At 39.3% G+C, this 14,419-nt stretch overlaps 1 long non-coding RNA gene across 1 annotated transcript; it reads right to left on the bottom strand.

Moving 5' to 3' along the window:
- Window positions 1-1,610: 1,610 nt before the first annotated feature.
- Window positions 1,611-4,865, bottom strand: LOC139081835 (uncharacterized). Its single transcript, XR_011537249.1, has 2 exons — window positions 4,732-4,865; window positions 1,611-2,204 (listed from the first exon to the last, which is right to left on the bottom strand). It is a non-coding gene; the product is annotated as an uncharacterized lncRNA (long non-coding RNA).
- Window positions 4,866-14,419: the final 9,554 nt, after the last annotated feature.

Below are 14,419 nucleotides of genomic sequence, written 5' to 3'. Positions count from 1 at the left end.
ATGCACCAAATGATTCCCCATAGGCTTGTCTCCCACACACATAGTTCTCCAATCTGGAATACGTCTGACTCCCAATTTTCTATCTAAATATGCCATCCTATGTTCCATCTACTCCGGGACCAACTGGTGACTGGTTAATAAGCCAAACCCATTATATGTTCGTGACTTATAATATTATGCTTTCCATAGATACCAGCACTGCAAGTGCCAGAAGATACATTTTAGCCCCAAGGCTCATTAATGAGGAGCCACAAAACTGCTCAAATATTTCAGGATGAAGGGATTTCTATAATTTCAATTTACACTGTATAGTTGAGTTCTATTCTGCCAAAGCCGACTCTGCTTGGTTACCACCTACAACATAGCTGCTGCCTTCTTCCTGCCCACCCCACCCTCCACGCACACCACCATCCTGAAATAGTTGGCAGTCATGGAAGAGCAATGAATACCTCTGGTGGATAATCCTCAACAAATTATTTCTGTATTGGCTTGAAGTGTCACCTTCTCTCTACTTACTTTACCTAAGAACAGACTAAATTTCATGGGCTCAAGCCATGAATTTGACCTTTGAGGATGAACGCTACAGACAGAATGTAACATTGATTCCATTCCCAAGAAAATCTAGAATCTACTTCAAGTAAGGTTCTCACCTGTGGTGAAGGGTACCTAACAGAATTTGGGGGCCACTTCCCCCCAGCTGGTGCTACTGCTAGTTCTTGCCATTTGTTCTCCTCGATTTGTTGTCTTTAAGAGTTCTCTATATATTCAGCACTCAACAAATGTCACAAAGAATTTATTCCTTATTTATTAGTATATAAAATTTATTTTTTGAGCTCCCCTTGCACTTTCTTCCATTAATCCTACAACTATCAATCTTTGAGTTTCTATCATTTTTCAGTCTATTCCCAAAAGTTATAAATAGAAAGATTAATAAATCACTAAAATTGGAACCAGCTACATTTTCACCATCTTCTTCAGAGCTTCTCTTAGAGAAACAGAAATCCTGAATACTGTCAATAAGTATTTAAGAAGACATTCACTTGCCAGATTCAAGTCAAATATTTTATTTGCCTAGCAATCCCTTTCAAGGAAGTCAAAGCAAATTTCACAAATTAAATACTCACAGCATAAAGTCTCCAAGATATTGTTAGGAAGAATATATTTGCCTACATTTTATCATACAGAAAACTGAATTAAGCTGAATGAAATGTGAAACATTTCCAAAGCACACAGAATCTGTGACAAATCTTACATAAAACTGTCTACATCAAGCTGCTTCTTGGTTATGAGGGAATAAATTAAGTGCAGGAAATGCCTGCTGTCTACACTTTTGATGCCAAAATGCTCTATTTCAAATCAATAACTGAAATGGAAACCAGATCTTGCTCTTAAATATTATGCATAATTTATACAGTGGGACCAGAGAAGATTGGTCTTCTTTTCTCTATTTGGTAAATAACATCCTGCATCTGAATTTTTTCAGTTTCAACCACTTTGAAGAGAAATGCAAGCTCGAGATGCTCTATGCTCTCAGGGCTTTAGTGTATCTTTCCAGAACTTAATTTGTATTCTTCAAAGCAAACAAAACTCTTAAAAGCCCACAAACAATATACTATCAAAAAATAAAATTTACTTCATATACAAATGAATAAATTGACAAATGTAAGAAATTAAAGATTATAATTTTAAAAAACAATAAAAAGCTATGAAAATATAACACTGACAAATTCTTATTCCCATCTATGATCAACCTGATAAAACCGTACTGTTTCTATTCCCGATTCGTTACAGGGATGTCCTCAGGACAACAGGAAGAGCGAAGAGGATAGATTAGACTGGAGTCTAATATCTGTTCTTAAATAAATAACACTAGGTGGGTCAGTTTTCCTTTTGGGACTTCAATTTCCTCATCTGTCAACAGAAGAAGTCAAACGTGATCACTGTGAACGGCTTCTACCCCTGCTTTCTTTTCTCATCAGTTATCGCAACCCCGGACTCTCCCGTCTCTCACACATTCTGCCACGGGGGAGGAGCCATGAATCATCCAGGTGGTGAGGTAGGAAGCAGAAACCGAGTTTGAGTAGTTCAACCTCCCCTGCCTCACTTCTCTTCAGATAACACTGTTGGGCTTTTGGCCTGGGGTAAGCTCAGCAGAAATCCATGTTTAAGTGCATTATTTAAAGACACCAACAGAACAAAAAGAGCTAGAAACAAAAATGAAAATATTAATGTATGCTCAAAAATCAGGAAGATGAACAAGAGTGTAAATGAGGAACAACAATATAAATGAGCTAAAGGCCTCATCCTTCACATGCAGAGCCAACAGATCCTGCTTAAAGTTGACAAACCAAGAAATGAAAGTGAAAGATAGTTGGAATTACAGAGGTAATCAACACAACTTAAACAGAAACGGTAAAAGGGACCTACCTTTGATAAATGGGCTGACAGTGTGTGACCAGGGAGAAATATTTGAATTTTTATTTCCAAGTGCATGTACTACTTTTATAAGAACCACACCAGCAATAATCTCTCATGTAAAAAAATAAGTTTAAATATTCAGGACTAACAGATGATCGCAGAGGCAAGAGATCTAAGCAGCAGCTGACCTCAGCATCAGATGTCGGATGTCATCCAGGACACTGACTAATAGGTAAGGCCTCTGTCGTGGTGCAGAGCCTAACTTAGAATTGTAGTGCCGTGGTTCTCAAAGTGTAGTCTGTGGACTCCTGGCAGACCCAAGTCCCTTCAGCCAGTCTGCAAGGCCAAAACTATTTTCTTTTCTTCATTTTTTTTTGTTGTTGAGGAAGATTGGCCCAGAGCAAACATCTTTTGCCAATCTTCCTCTTGTTTTTTTTTTTCTCTTCCCAACGCCTCAGTACATAGTTGTACATCCTAGTAGTAGGCCATTCTAGTTCTTCTATGAGGGATGCATCCACAACATGGCCTGGTGAGCAGTGCATTTGTCTGAGCCCAGGATCCAAACTGGCAAACCGCAGGCTGCTGAAGAGGAGTGCGCAAACTTAACCACTCAGCAACAGAGCCAGCCCCTAAAACTATTTTCATAATAATATTAATTTATTCTCTTCCTTTGTCATTGTGTTGATATGTTCACTGATTCTGTGTTAGCAATAATGAGTAAAACAGCTAATGCTTTAACATAAATCAAGGCAGTAATAGCAATAGGTAGCAGTAGTCATTGTATTCTTCACCGTCACACACTCATTAAAAAAAGTCAGCTTCACTTAAGAATGCCTTTGATGAAACAGTAAAGATTATTAATATTAAATTTCGATCCTTGAGTACCTGTCTTTATACTACTCTCTGTGACAAAAGGTGAAGTGTGCCTTGAGTGCCTCTGCTACACACTGAAGGAGAGAGCTGTTTCAAGGAAAAGCACTTGAGCAATTGTTTGAGTTGCACATTGAAATAGTTACTTTATTCGTGGAACATCATTTTTACTTGAAAGAATGACTGACAGAGAACTATGGTTATTCAGACTTGAGGAACTGGCAGACATTTTTTTGAAAATGAACAAAGTAAGTGTGTCACTTCAAGAAAAACAACTGAGGGGCCAGCCCTGTGGCCTGGTGTTTAAGTTCAGTGCACTCCACTTCAGCAGCCTGAGTTCAGTTCCCAGGTGCAGACCTACACCACTTGTCAGTGGCCATGCGGTGGCAGTGACCCACATAGAAAATAGAGGAAGATTAGCACAGGTGTTAGCTCAAGGTGGATCTTTCTTAGCAAAAAAAAAAGAAAAACAATTGACAGTATTTATTGCCAATGATAAAATTTGAGCTTTCAAGTGAAAATTAGGATTTTGAAGAACTTGTATCTGCTACTGGAGCTGAACAGCAGACTAATATTTAAATACTTTTTCTGATGAGATTGATGGTGATATTAACAAATATGATTTTCTAATATTATATAATGAAATGTATCAACATTTGGAAGATCTGCATAACCCAGTGAAACAATATTTTCCAAATGATGAATGCATGAGGCTACAAAATCATTATACACGGTACAATCATTATAATGGTAAAAGATGTATTCTTAGGGCAAGATAAAGCAATAGCTTTCAATGTAGCAGAATAGGAAAAGTTCATTGATTTGGTTTCAGATTCCACATTACAAATATCCTTTAAGAAAATACCACTTGTCAAGCTTTTGAGTAGTATCAAAGATAAATACCCACAATTATTTGAAAAGGCTATAAATATACACTTCCCTTTCCCAAATACATTTCTGTGGGAGGTCAGATTTTCTTCACATACTTCAACAAAAATAACGTATCTAAACAGAATGAATGCAAAATTGGATATCAGAATCCAGGTGTCTCCTATTAAGCCAAACATTAAAGAGCTTTGCAAAAATATAACACAATGCCACTCTTCTTGCTAATTTTTTTTGTTTTGGAAAACATAGTTATTTTTCATTAAAACCATGATCCTATTATGGGTTTGCTTTTGTTACTTTTAAATTAATTAATATTTTTTAATTCTTCAATTTAAATTTCTAATACAGTAAATATTGATAGATATAACCCTTAGAAACAAAAGTACTTTCAGGTCCTCAACAAGTTTTTTAAATGTAAAGGGATCCTGAGACCAAAAAGTGTGAGAGCTGCTGGCATAGGAGTTGGGAAGGAATTTAAGAACTAAAAGCCAAGACTTACACCATAAACAATAGACTAGAAAGAAAATAGAAGGAAAGCCAAACTATGCCTCCTACCACTGTCCCATTCCACTCCCAGACTGGAAGCTGCCTGGCTGGAGATGAAGGAATGCCGGAAAGGGAGAAGAGAGGTAAACGTGAGCATGAGTTTCTTCTCCTCCTGCCCTTCCTCCTTGCCGCTAAACTGAGTCCTGAAAATGAAAGGATGAGAGATTTTTCTTTAAGACTGAGGATCCAAGAGTTGAGAAAACTGTGTCCTACTTTCCATCTAAATCTTTGCAAAGTAGCAACATTCTCTATGTGCTCTGCCCACCTATGGTGTGGGAGCAAAATAGTAAAAATAGTGGATGGTGCTCTAGGCATATGTGGCCTAAGACTGCACAGGTCCCATCGTGGCCCAGAAGAACACATCAAAGTTCCCATTCTCCACAGAAGCTGCAGAAGTCACTAAGAACAGGCCTTTGGATCCAAAGGGCCCAGGCAGCTGGGACCAGAAGGACACCTACTGACCTGCACAGACTGATGACGGTAGGGCATGGGGGGAGCCCAGACCATGGAAGCCAGAGGCCAGTTACCAAAGACCGAACTTGACGAAGATTATCCAGTGCCCGCGAAGGACAGATGATGGCTGAGGCCCAGATGTTGCCCTCCTCCCTCATGTCCATTGTCACGTCTGCCTTGGGAAAAAAGTGAGAGAAGAACCCTGAATTTGACTGGATCTTCCTAAAATAAACTTAAAAATCCCCAAAGTGATGAAACACATCTTGAATGGGGGTAGTTATTGAAAACTAAAGAGAGCTACATTTCTGCACAGGTTGTGGATTATGGAATTTATACTCACTATATAAGCATTAAATCCTAGGTCCAATTAGCAACAATGGAGACTCATGGAAAAAGAGCAAACAGGCAGGGTTGAGACCACTGACAGACTCTGCCTCCGTTAAGAAGAGGCAGGGCTGGGGCTGGCCCCGTGGCCGAGTGGTTGAGTTCACGCGCTCCGCTGCAGGCGGCCCAGTGTTTCGTTGGTTCGAATCCTGGGCGTGGACATAGCACTGCTCATCAAACCACACTGAGGCAGCGTCCCACATGCCACAACTAGAAGGACTCACAACGAAGAATATACAACTATGTACCGGGGGGCTTTGGGGAGAAAAAGGAAAAAAATAAAAAAATCTTTAAAAAAAAAAAAAGAAGAGCCAGGGCTGGCACAGTGACATAGCAGGCTTGAGTCTGCAGATGGAGCAAAACTGCAGATTTTGATTTTCCCCCAGAATGATCTTTGCTGTCCTGTGGTGGACACACCCTACAGGTCAGGCCCCTGTATAATATTGCCTGGAGTGAGGGCAGAACCTGTGAACATGTTAGGACAGTCACTATCTCGACTGGCACACTTCACATTCAATCCATCAGGAAATCCTGTTGGCTCCATCTTCAATTCCATCCCAAACCAACCACTTCTCTCCAGGTCCACCACTGCCACCTTGTTCTGAGATAAAATCGTCTTTATGAGGGGTATCTTCCCTGCCTCCATCCCTGTCCCCTAGAATCGACTGTCAACTCAACACCCACAGTAACCTTTTTACATATTAAGTCAAAGCTCTCTTCTGTTAAAAATCCTGCAACAGCTCTCCTTTTCAGTCACAGTACAAACCTTACGTGATGTGACATCCATCGCCTTGGAGAGCTCAGTTCCTCTCCTTCCGCGTCTCATTCCGCATCAGTTGCACTGGACGCCTTGTGGACTATCTTGGAGCCTTCTTGCGGACATTCCCTCAAATGGCCACATGGCTAACTCCTTTCGTGGGTCTTTATTTGGGTCTTTGCTCAAATGTCATCTTTGTTAAAAGACCAGCACCAACAATCTGATATAAAATTTCACCCTTTTCTTCCATCCCCAGCACTCTTGATTCCCCCTACTCTGAGCTAATTTTTTTACCATAGTACCTATGATCTCATAACTAACTATATAATTTACTGATTTTACTACATCTGTTGTCTTCTCCCACTCAAATAAGCTTCCTGAAGGCAGGTGTACTTGTCTGTTTTCTTTCATCACTGTATCCCCATATCTATGTGTCTTGTCTCTGACACATAACAGGTGCTCAATAAATACTTGTTGAATGAATTAGTTAACAAATAACTGGGGAAGAAAGAAAGGCAAAAGATGGTAGTTTTAACACTGCACATTTTCCTACATTTAAGTGTTAGAAAAATCAGAACTTTTTACAAATCAATAAATATTATTAACAAAGATATATATTTCCCAATCATACAAGGACTTACAGCTCTTTCTTCTAAACAAGAAACAAAATTCAGACAAATAATTAAAAAATTCCTAAAAAAAATTAAAATTAGCAAAATAATTTTTAAATGTAAGACAAAAAAAACCTAACCCTTACAAAGTGCTTTCTAGTTATCAGACAAACCTTGGAAATTAGCCTAACAACACTACTAAAAGAAGATACTACTAGCTTCCTTTTACAGATGAATAAACAGGTTTGGAAAGGATAAATAACTTTCCCAAGGTCACACAAGAAGCAAAGTCAAAGATTTGAGCCCAGATTTATATTTATCTTATACCTGATAAACAAATGGCAAGCAATAGGATATATTGGAGTATGTGAGGAAACCATTTGTTGTAAAACTAATTTGGCCTGACCTTCTTTTTCCAAAAGAGCCTGACATGGCCATTTAGCATGCATTGTATATCTGCTTTAAGCATTTGCTATGTCCCAAAGACAAGAACAAATGCCCTTAAGAAAAAGATGCATGGGGGGCCAGCCCCATGGCCAAGTGGTTACATTTGCGCACTCCGCTTCAGCGGCCAAGGGTTTCACCGGTCTGGATCCTGGCGCAGACATGGAACTGCTCGTCAGGCCATGCTGAGGTGCTGTCCCACGTAGCAGAGCTGGAAGGACCTACAACTAGAATAAACAGCCATGTACTGGGGGGCTTTGGGAAGAAGAAGAAGAAAAGAAGGTTGGCAATAGATGTTAGCTCAGGTGCCAATCTTTAAAAAAAAAAAAGATAAAGATGCACGGACCCAGCCTGGTGGCATAGCAGTTAAGTTTGTGTGCTCCTCTTCACTGGCCCAGGGTTCACTGGTTTGGCTTCTTGGCATGGACCTACAAGCCATGTTGTGGCAGGTGTCCCACACATAAAATAGAGGAAGATGGGCACAGATGTTAGGTCAGGGCCACTCTTCCTTAAAAAAAAAAACGATAAAGACACAACTTCCCTCACATTGACATTTCCTTAAGGATACGCATCTCCCCCTAGGCTAGGAAACGATTGCTGTGACCACTCAGCTCCAGACAACAGACCTGCTACCTGCTGTGTCCATTGAGACGGCAGACCCTGCTACCTGCTGTGTGAGTCACTGTGCTGTTCTGGCTAGGCAATCTCGTGACGGTCGTAAAAGGGACATTCCTATCATATGTGATATGTGCTCTTTGAGGGTATATAACCACTCTGTACATCCCACTTCTCTCATGCCCTTCCTTCTTTGGGGAAGGAAGGCCCCGGGCTAGTCCTCAGCTCTGGCTCATAATGAACTCATCCCAATTTTGATTTATAGATTGGTTATGGATTATTTGCGTCGACATTTCTAATATCATTCTTCTTCCTTTACAACACACCACCAATTAAGAGTGTGGACTCTGAGCCAGTCAGATTACACTGAAACCCCAGGCCTAACCTTAGGTTAATTACATTATTTCTCTGTCCTCAATTTATCACCTGTTACATGGAGATAACAGTACATCCTCATATGACTGTTGTGAGGATGAAATGAGTTAATTAATGAGCATATAAGGTACTCAATAAACATTAGCTATTATCATTACTATTACCTCCCTGAGGTAATAATATCAAATAACTGTTATTTTAAGCACCCCTTTTGTGTCCGCTCATTTCATATAATTTCCCTTCTTAGACCCTCTCAGTCATTACTGCCCAGTGCCCTAAAGAATGACGAATGTTCAAAAATTCTTAACACTTTTATCAAATTTACTGAATTCCAGGGATTTCTTTTAAGACTCTTCTGATTTTTAAGAAAGATTGCCATTTACATAAATTATCATACAAATAAAAGGGTTTCAAAATAGAGAAATATAAAAGTCGTTTCTCTAGTTCTAATTCTATTTAATTTTCTATAAATTTACTTGGATAGAATTAAGAAATAACTACTAAAACATCTTATATATTAAATTGGAGTATTCTCATATACCATCTGAAGTCTTTTATTTTACTTTTCAAAAAAAAAGAGTAAGATTTTTCTAGATTCAGATCAAGCAAAAATTTTTTAGAGAGCATTGTTTAAGCCCTGTCAGTTCTTTGATGATCAAACAGAAATTAATCAATATAGTCCTTACTGTCTCATGAAGAATATAAACCTCTAATACTGAGATTCAAGACAATGAAGATCTATTCTAATTGTAAATAGTGACTAACAGGGACCAGTTCCAAAGTTTGTCATAAAATGTTCTCTGTGAAATAATTTCCATTATAAAATTTGAAATATATTCCTGTAGGAAGGGGGAAAAGCCCCTCAATTTAAAACTTATGGCAGAGACGGAGGTAAGATGTACCCAAGGCCAAATCACATTTGTCATTTCTGCTTTAATATACTAAATGGCAATTCATTTTTCATTTTGAACATTGCATATAATTTCCCAGAATTTTTTTTTCACTTTTATCATCCCAGCTTCCTCACTTGACAAACATTCACTGAAGGTATACCGAGTAGAGTACAACCAAGGTAAGATGAATACGATGATGTCCTGTCCTCTGGAAGATTGGGAAGAAAGTGTTCACTTCTCCAACAGAATCATTGTCTACAGTGATATACTTCACCTCAAAAATGTATCAACTTAAATACTTCAGACAACAGGAAATGAATTAAATCTCTACTTGATTAATTTACTATTTAAAAGACCTCTACGTCAAGTTTGCATATAAAAAAGGTCAGTGCCAGTTCACTTATATTCTCAGAATCTCTGTCTGGGGAAAGTTGTTCCCTTCTGGTCGAATCTGAGGTTTTCAATATTCACTATAGATATTTATTATATAAAACTGGAGTCCAGAGGGTAGGTTGGTAGAGCCAACATTTTCATGTTATTATCTACACATTCATTTATACATTAATACACAATAATAAATGAATGTATTTAATTCAAAACTGTCTAGGGTTTTAAACACAGACCTAAATAATAGGGTAGCAGAGCCACCTAGTGGCCTCAAAAATTGGATGCTCCTTGGAATTTTCGTTCCATTGTTTTACATAAACATAAGCTTATCTTTTCACTAACAAAAATATTTATAATCCTTATGGACGGTGGGTCAAAGGGATTTTGGATCTGAGTACTGGTGTAAATGTTTGACATCATGAAACATCTATAAAGTATATTATGGGGGAAAGAAAAGAAAAACAAGTAAAGAGAATTTTAGCAAGTGATCACTTAATTTTCAAATTATTTTAATGTGTCTAGCATAAAAGCATTAAACATTTTACAAATATTAGTTTATTAATATTCTAAAACAGTAATAAGATCTTCCATTTTAATATACTATATTGCTATATTAAATATTAAATAAACCACCTTCTTTTGCATAAAGGCATACAATCCAAAAAAAACAAAGGCTTCATTAGTAAATAGATTAAACCAAGGATCAAGGATAACAAGCTATCTGGGAAGGAAAGGAAAAAAAGTCCAGCTTTTGAGATGTTAAACATTTAATGAAATATGAGTGCAGCATCTCATCAACATTCGTGTTTCCACAACCAAGTCAGGCAGTCACTGGTGAGGTGCTGGAGACCAAGGTCAGATCACAGAACACCTGGGCAACCCCACGGTTTTTCATGCTAAACTATAAAAGGCTCAGCATGCCGCTTGCTAAACTTCCCAAGAAATATTATACATTATAGACATTTCGTGGTGTCATTTACTCCAGTAACCTAGCTCCAAAATTCCTTTGACCCAACATCACCCCTGAATCCACTAATCCTACTTACATTTTCAATGTCCTCCCTCTTTTCATGTGTTATTATCCTTCCTTATCTCGTTTACATTCCGTGGCAAATCAATAGCCCTAGACCGACTCCTTGGCATACATTCCCTTTCCCTTCTCTGACATTGTTTATTCTCTTCACAAACCCCAACCTTTGTTAATCTCAACTCTCTGTCAGCTCCACACCTACACCTGTGCAGCTGAGCTTGACGTGGAGAAAATATGCAATCATGTTAATTTTTTCATTTAAATTCATTACAAGGGAGCCCCTAAAGTGGCCCAGGAATCCTACTGCATTTCCTAGTCTATTCACACCATCTCCTAACTATACCTTCTCCTCTCTCCTCAAATACCCCTATTCTCCCTCTCAGTTGATGACCCTGCTTTCTATTACTCTGGGGAAAAAGGGAAAAAATTAACAGAAGAAAACATTCAAAAGTTCACACCACCAAATTCAGTCACCCACCAGCATCTGTATCCATATACTCCTGTTTCCACAGATGAACAGCCTGAACTACCGTCTTAGGCTAACTTCTCTTTTCTGTACAAGATGCCACCTCATCAACCAAGCAATTTGCCAAATCTCTCCCGCATCATCAATTTTTCCATTTCCACTGGATCTTTCCCATCAGAATACAAACATGCTTTACATTCTCCCAGGCTTAAACATAATCCACTCTTGATCCCACAGCCCTCCCCAGATATTGCCCCATTTCTCTCCCCCTTTATAGTACAGCTCCTCAAATGAGGAGTTAGCCAAATCCAAGGTCTCCGATTCTTCTCCCATTCTCTCTGAAACTGTTCTTAACAAATGACCTTCATATTGCTAACTACAGTGGTCATTTCTCAACTCACATCTTACTTGTATCATGAACAGTTGATCACTCCCTCTCATTTGAAAAACTTTCTTCATGACTTTCAGGACACCACACTCCACTGGCTTTCTCCTTGCCTCACTTCTCAACCTCCTTCGCTGGTCCCTGCTATTTTTCCTGGTAGATGAATGTTGATACGTCCAAGGGCTCAGTCTTTGATGCTATTTTCTATCTATACTTTGTCCTTTGGTGCTAACATCCTATCTCATGGTTTTAAGTCTTTCTGTATTTTGACAACTCCCACATTTGTTTCTCCCGCTAGATCTCTCCCCAGAACTCCATACTCATATATCAAACTCCCTACTCAACAATTCCACTTGGATGCCTAAAAGACATCTCAAACTTAACGTGTACAAAAATGTGCTTCTGAGAACTCCTCCCTCCAAACCTGCTACCCCTGAGGCATCCTCATCTCAGCAAATAATCAAAAAACCTTGAAGTCATTTTTCTCATATCCCATATATCCCTTTCTCTTATATCCTATATCTAATCTGTCATCAAATACTGTCAGCTCTATCATAAAAATAAATCCAGAATAAATCATTTATTTCCTCCACTAGTACCACTAAGCCAAGACCATTCCCTCATTTGTATTATAGCCTAACTGGTTCCCCTGCTCCAACCCTATCCCCACCACTACTCTGATTCTTCTCAACAGAACTCTGAGAGAGAATGTGTAAAACCGAAATCAGATCACCTCACTTCCCTACTCAAAACTCTCCAATGGCTATCAAGCTTACACCAAAAAACCTAAAAACTGCACAACAACTTATAAGGCCTTGGGTAGCCTGCTATTGCCTTTCTAACTTCACTTCCTACTTGCTTACCCCACTCCAATCAAATTGGTCTCATTTTTGTTCCTTGAACATGCCAAGTATATGAGTGATCGATTGCTGAATAACAAGTTATCCCAAACTCTACTGAATTAAAACAATATTTATTATCTGACACACTTTCTGTAGGTCAGGAATCCAGATATGGCTTGGCTGGCTTCTCTGCCTCAGTGTCTCTCACAGACTGCAGTCAACAGCTGGAGCTGTCGTCGTCTCAAGGCTCGACTCGTTAAGGATCCCCTTGCAAGCTCACTTACCTGGCTGTTGACAGGATTCAGTTCTTTGTGGGCTATTAGTCTGACAGCTTCAGTTCCTTACTGGATGCCGGCCAGAGGCCACTGTTTGTTCCTTGCCACATAGGCCTCTCCAAAATAGCAGCTTGCTTCATCAACGCAAGCAACAAATCAGGGTCCTTTATAACCTAATCTCAGAAGTGACGTCTCATCACTTTGCCACTCAAGGGATGGAGATTACATAAGGAAGAGGGGAACATGAGGTGGGGATCACTGGGAGCCTTGTAAAAGGCTGCCTACTCCACAGGCATAGGAAATATAGTCTATGCTACAAAATACCATGAACAAAAATAGGAAGGAGCTTGCTAAGTGTAACATAAATTGTATTGTGGCCAGGGATTAGGAAGTGGACCTGATCATCAGTAGGGAAGCCATTGCAGTTTCTGGAGCAAGTGACTAACATGGAGAAAATGCTACTTCAGGAAATTTAACCTTTCAGGAATATACTCAGTTGATTGGAAAAGGGGAGTTAGAAAAGTAGGCAGACAGCTCAGACATGTCTTAGATGAGAGTTATGACAATAGAGAAAAGGAAAGGAAAAGGTAAATACAAAAAATAATTGTAAGAAAGTTTATAATGTGGCAACTGCAGAAATCATTAGTGCTGTTCACTGATATTCTGATTCTCCTCCTTCTAAGCACACGGTAGGGTTCCATTTCCCCACCCTTTTGAAGTTAGCTGTGGCCATGCAACTTGCTTTGGTCCGAGAAATATGAGGCAATACGACAAGCAACACTTCAGAACGGAAGCCTTTAAGAACAAGGGTGTGACTCTCCACCTTCCTTTCTCCCTTCACGTTGCCTAGAAACATTACAAATGGTGATGGTCTCACTAGCCTGAGTCTCTAAACTGGGCAAGAGTATGACAAGAAACAAACCTTTGTTGTTTTAAGCCATAAAGATTCTGGATTGTTTGTAACTTCAACACAACCTCACCCATTCTGACTGTGGCCGTTTTACCTTGTGTCAACAAATTTTTATATTCCCTTTTAAAAGATGGAGCTTAATTTCCCTCCCTTTTTGTGAGAGCTGGAATTAATAACTCACTTCTAACAAATGTCTAACTTCTCAGACTAGGTCATAAAGAGCATCGGGACTTCCCCTCTTGGACAACTTGCCTTGGGAGAAGCCAGCAGCCCTATCATGAGGACACTCAACCAGCCCCATGGAGATCCACACGCTGAGGAAAGGAGGCCTCCTGCCAGCAGTCAGCATTAACTTGCCAAGCTTGTGGGGGAGCCACCTTGGCAGAGGATCCACAGCCCCAGACAACATCCTCACTGCAACCTCAGGAGATACACTGAGACAGTTAAGCTGCTCTTGGATTCCTGATCCACAGAAATTATGTGAGATAATAAATGCTTATTGTTTTAAACCACCACGCTTTAGGCTAATTTGATACATGGCAAAGATAACCAATACATTCACTAATACAGATATACGTTAAACAGAAAATGAAGGCTAGGAAGACATCAAAGCTGACTCCTAGGCTTTGAGCTTTGAATAATTTGGAAAAACTGTGATATCACTGACTATAAGCTAATCAATTCCATTGTAGTTTTGAGGCAAGGCCATGTCTGCTCAATAAACATTTGCTGGAGTCTTGTAAATGTTTTAACAAGTGAACAAAGTGTTCAAAACTGAAAAGAATATTCCAGTACAGACAGGGGAGATCTCTCATCTCCTCTCTTCTAGACAGTATACCTTTATTACAGTTTTCTGAACAGCAGGATCAC

The sequence above is a fragment of the Equus przewalskii genome, chromosome 2 (assembly GCF_037783145.1).
Source record: "Equus przewalskii isolate Varuska chromosome 2, EquPr2, whole genome shotgun sequence".
Lineage (NCBI taxonomy): Eukaryota > Metazoa > Chordata > Mammalia > Perissodactyla > Equidae > Equus > Equus przewalskii.
Note: the sequence above shows the minus strand (reverse complement) of the source record. Positions and strands in the feature narration are given on the sequence as shown.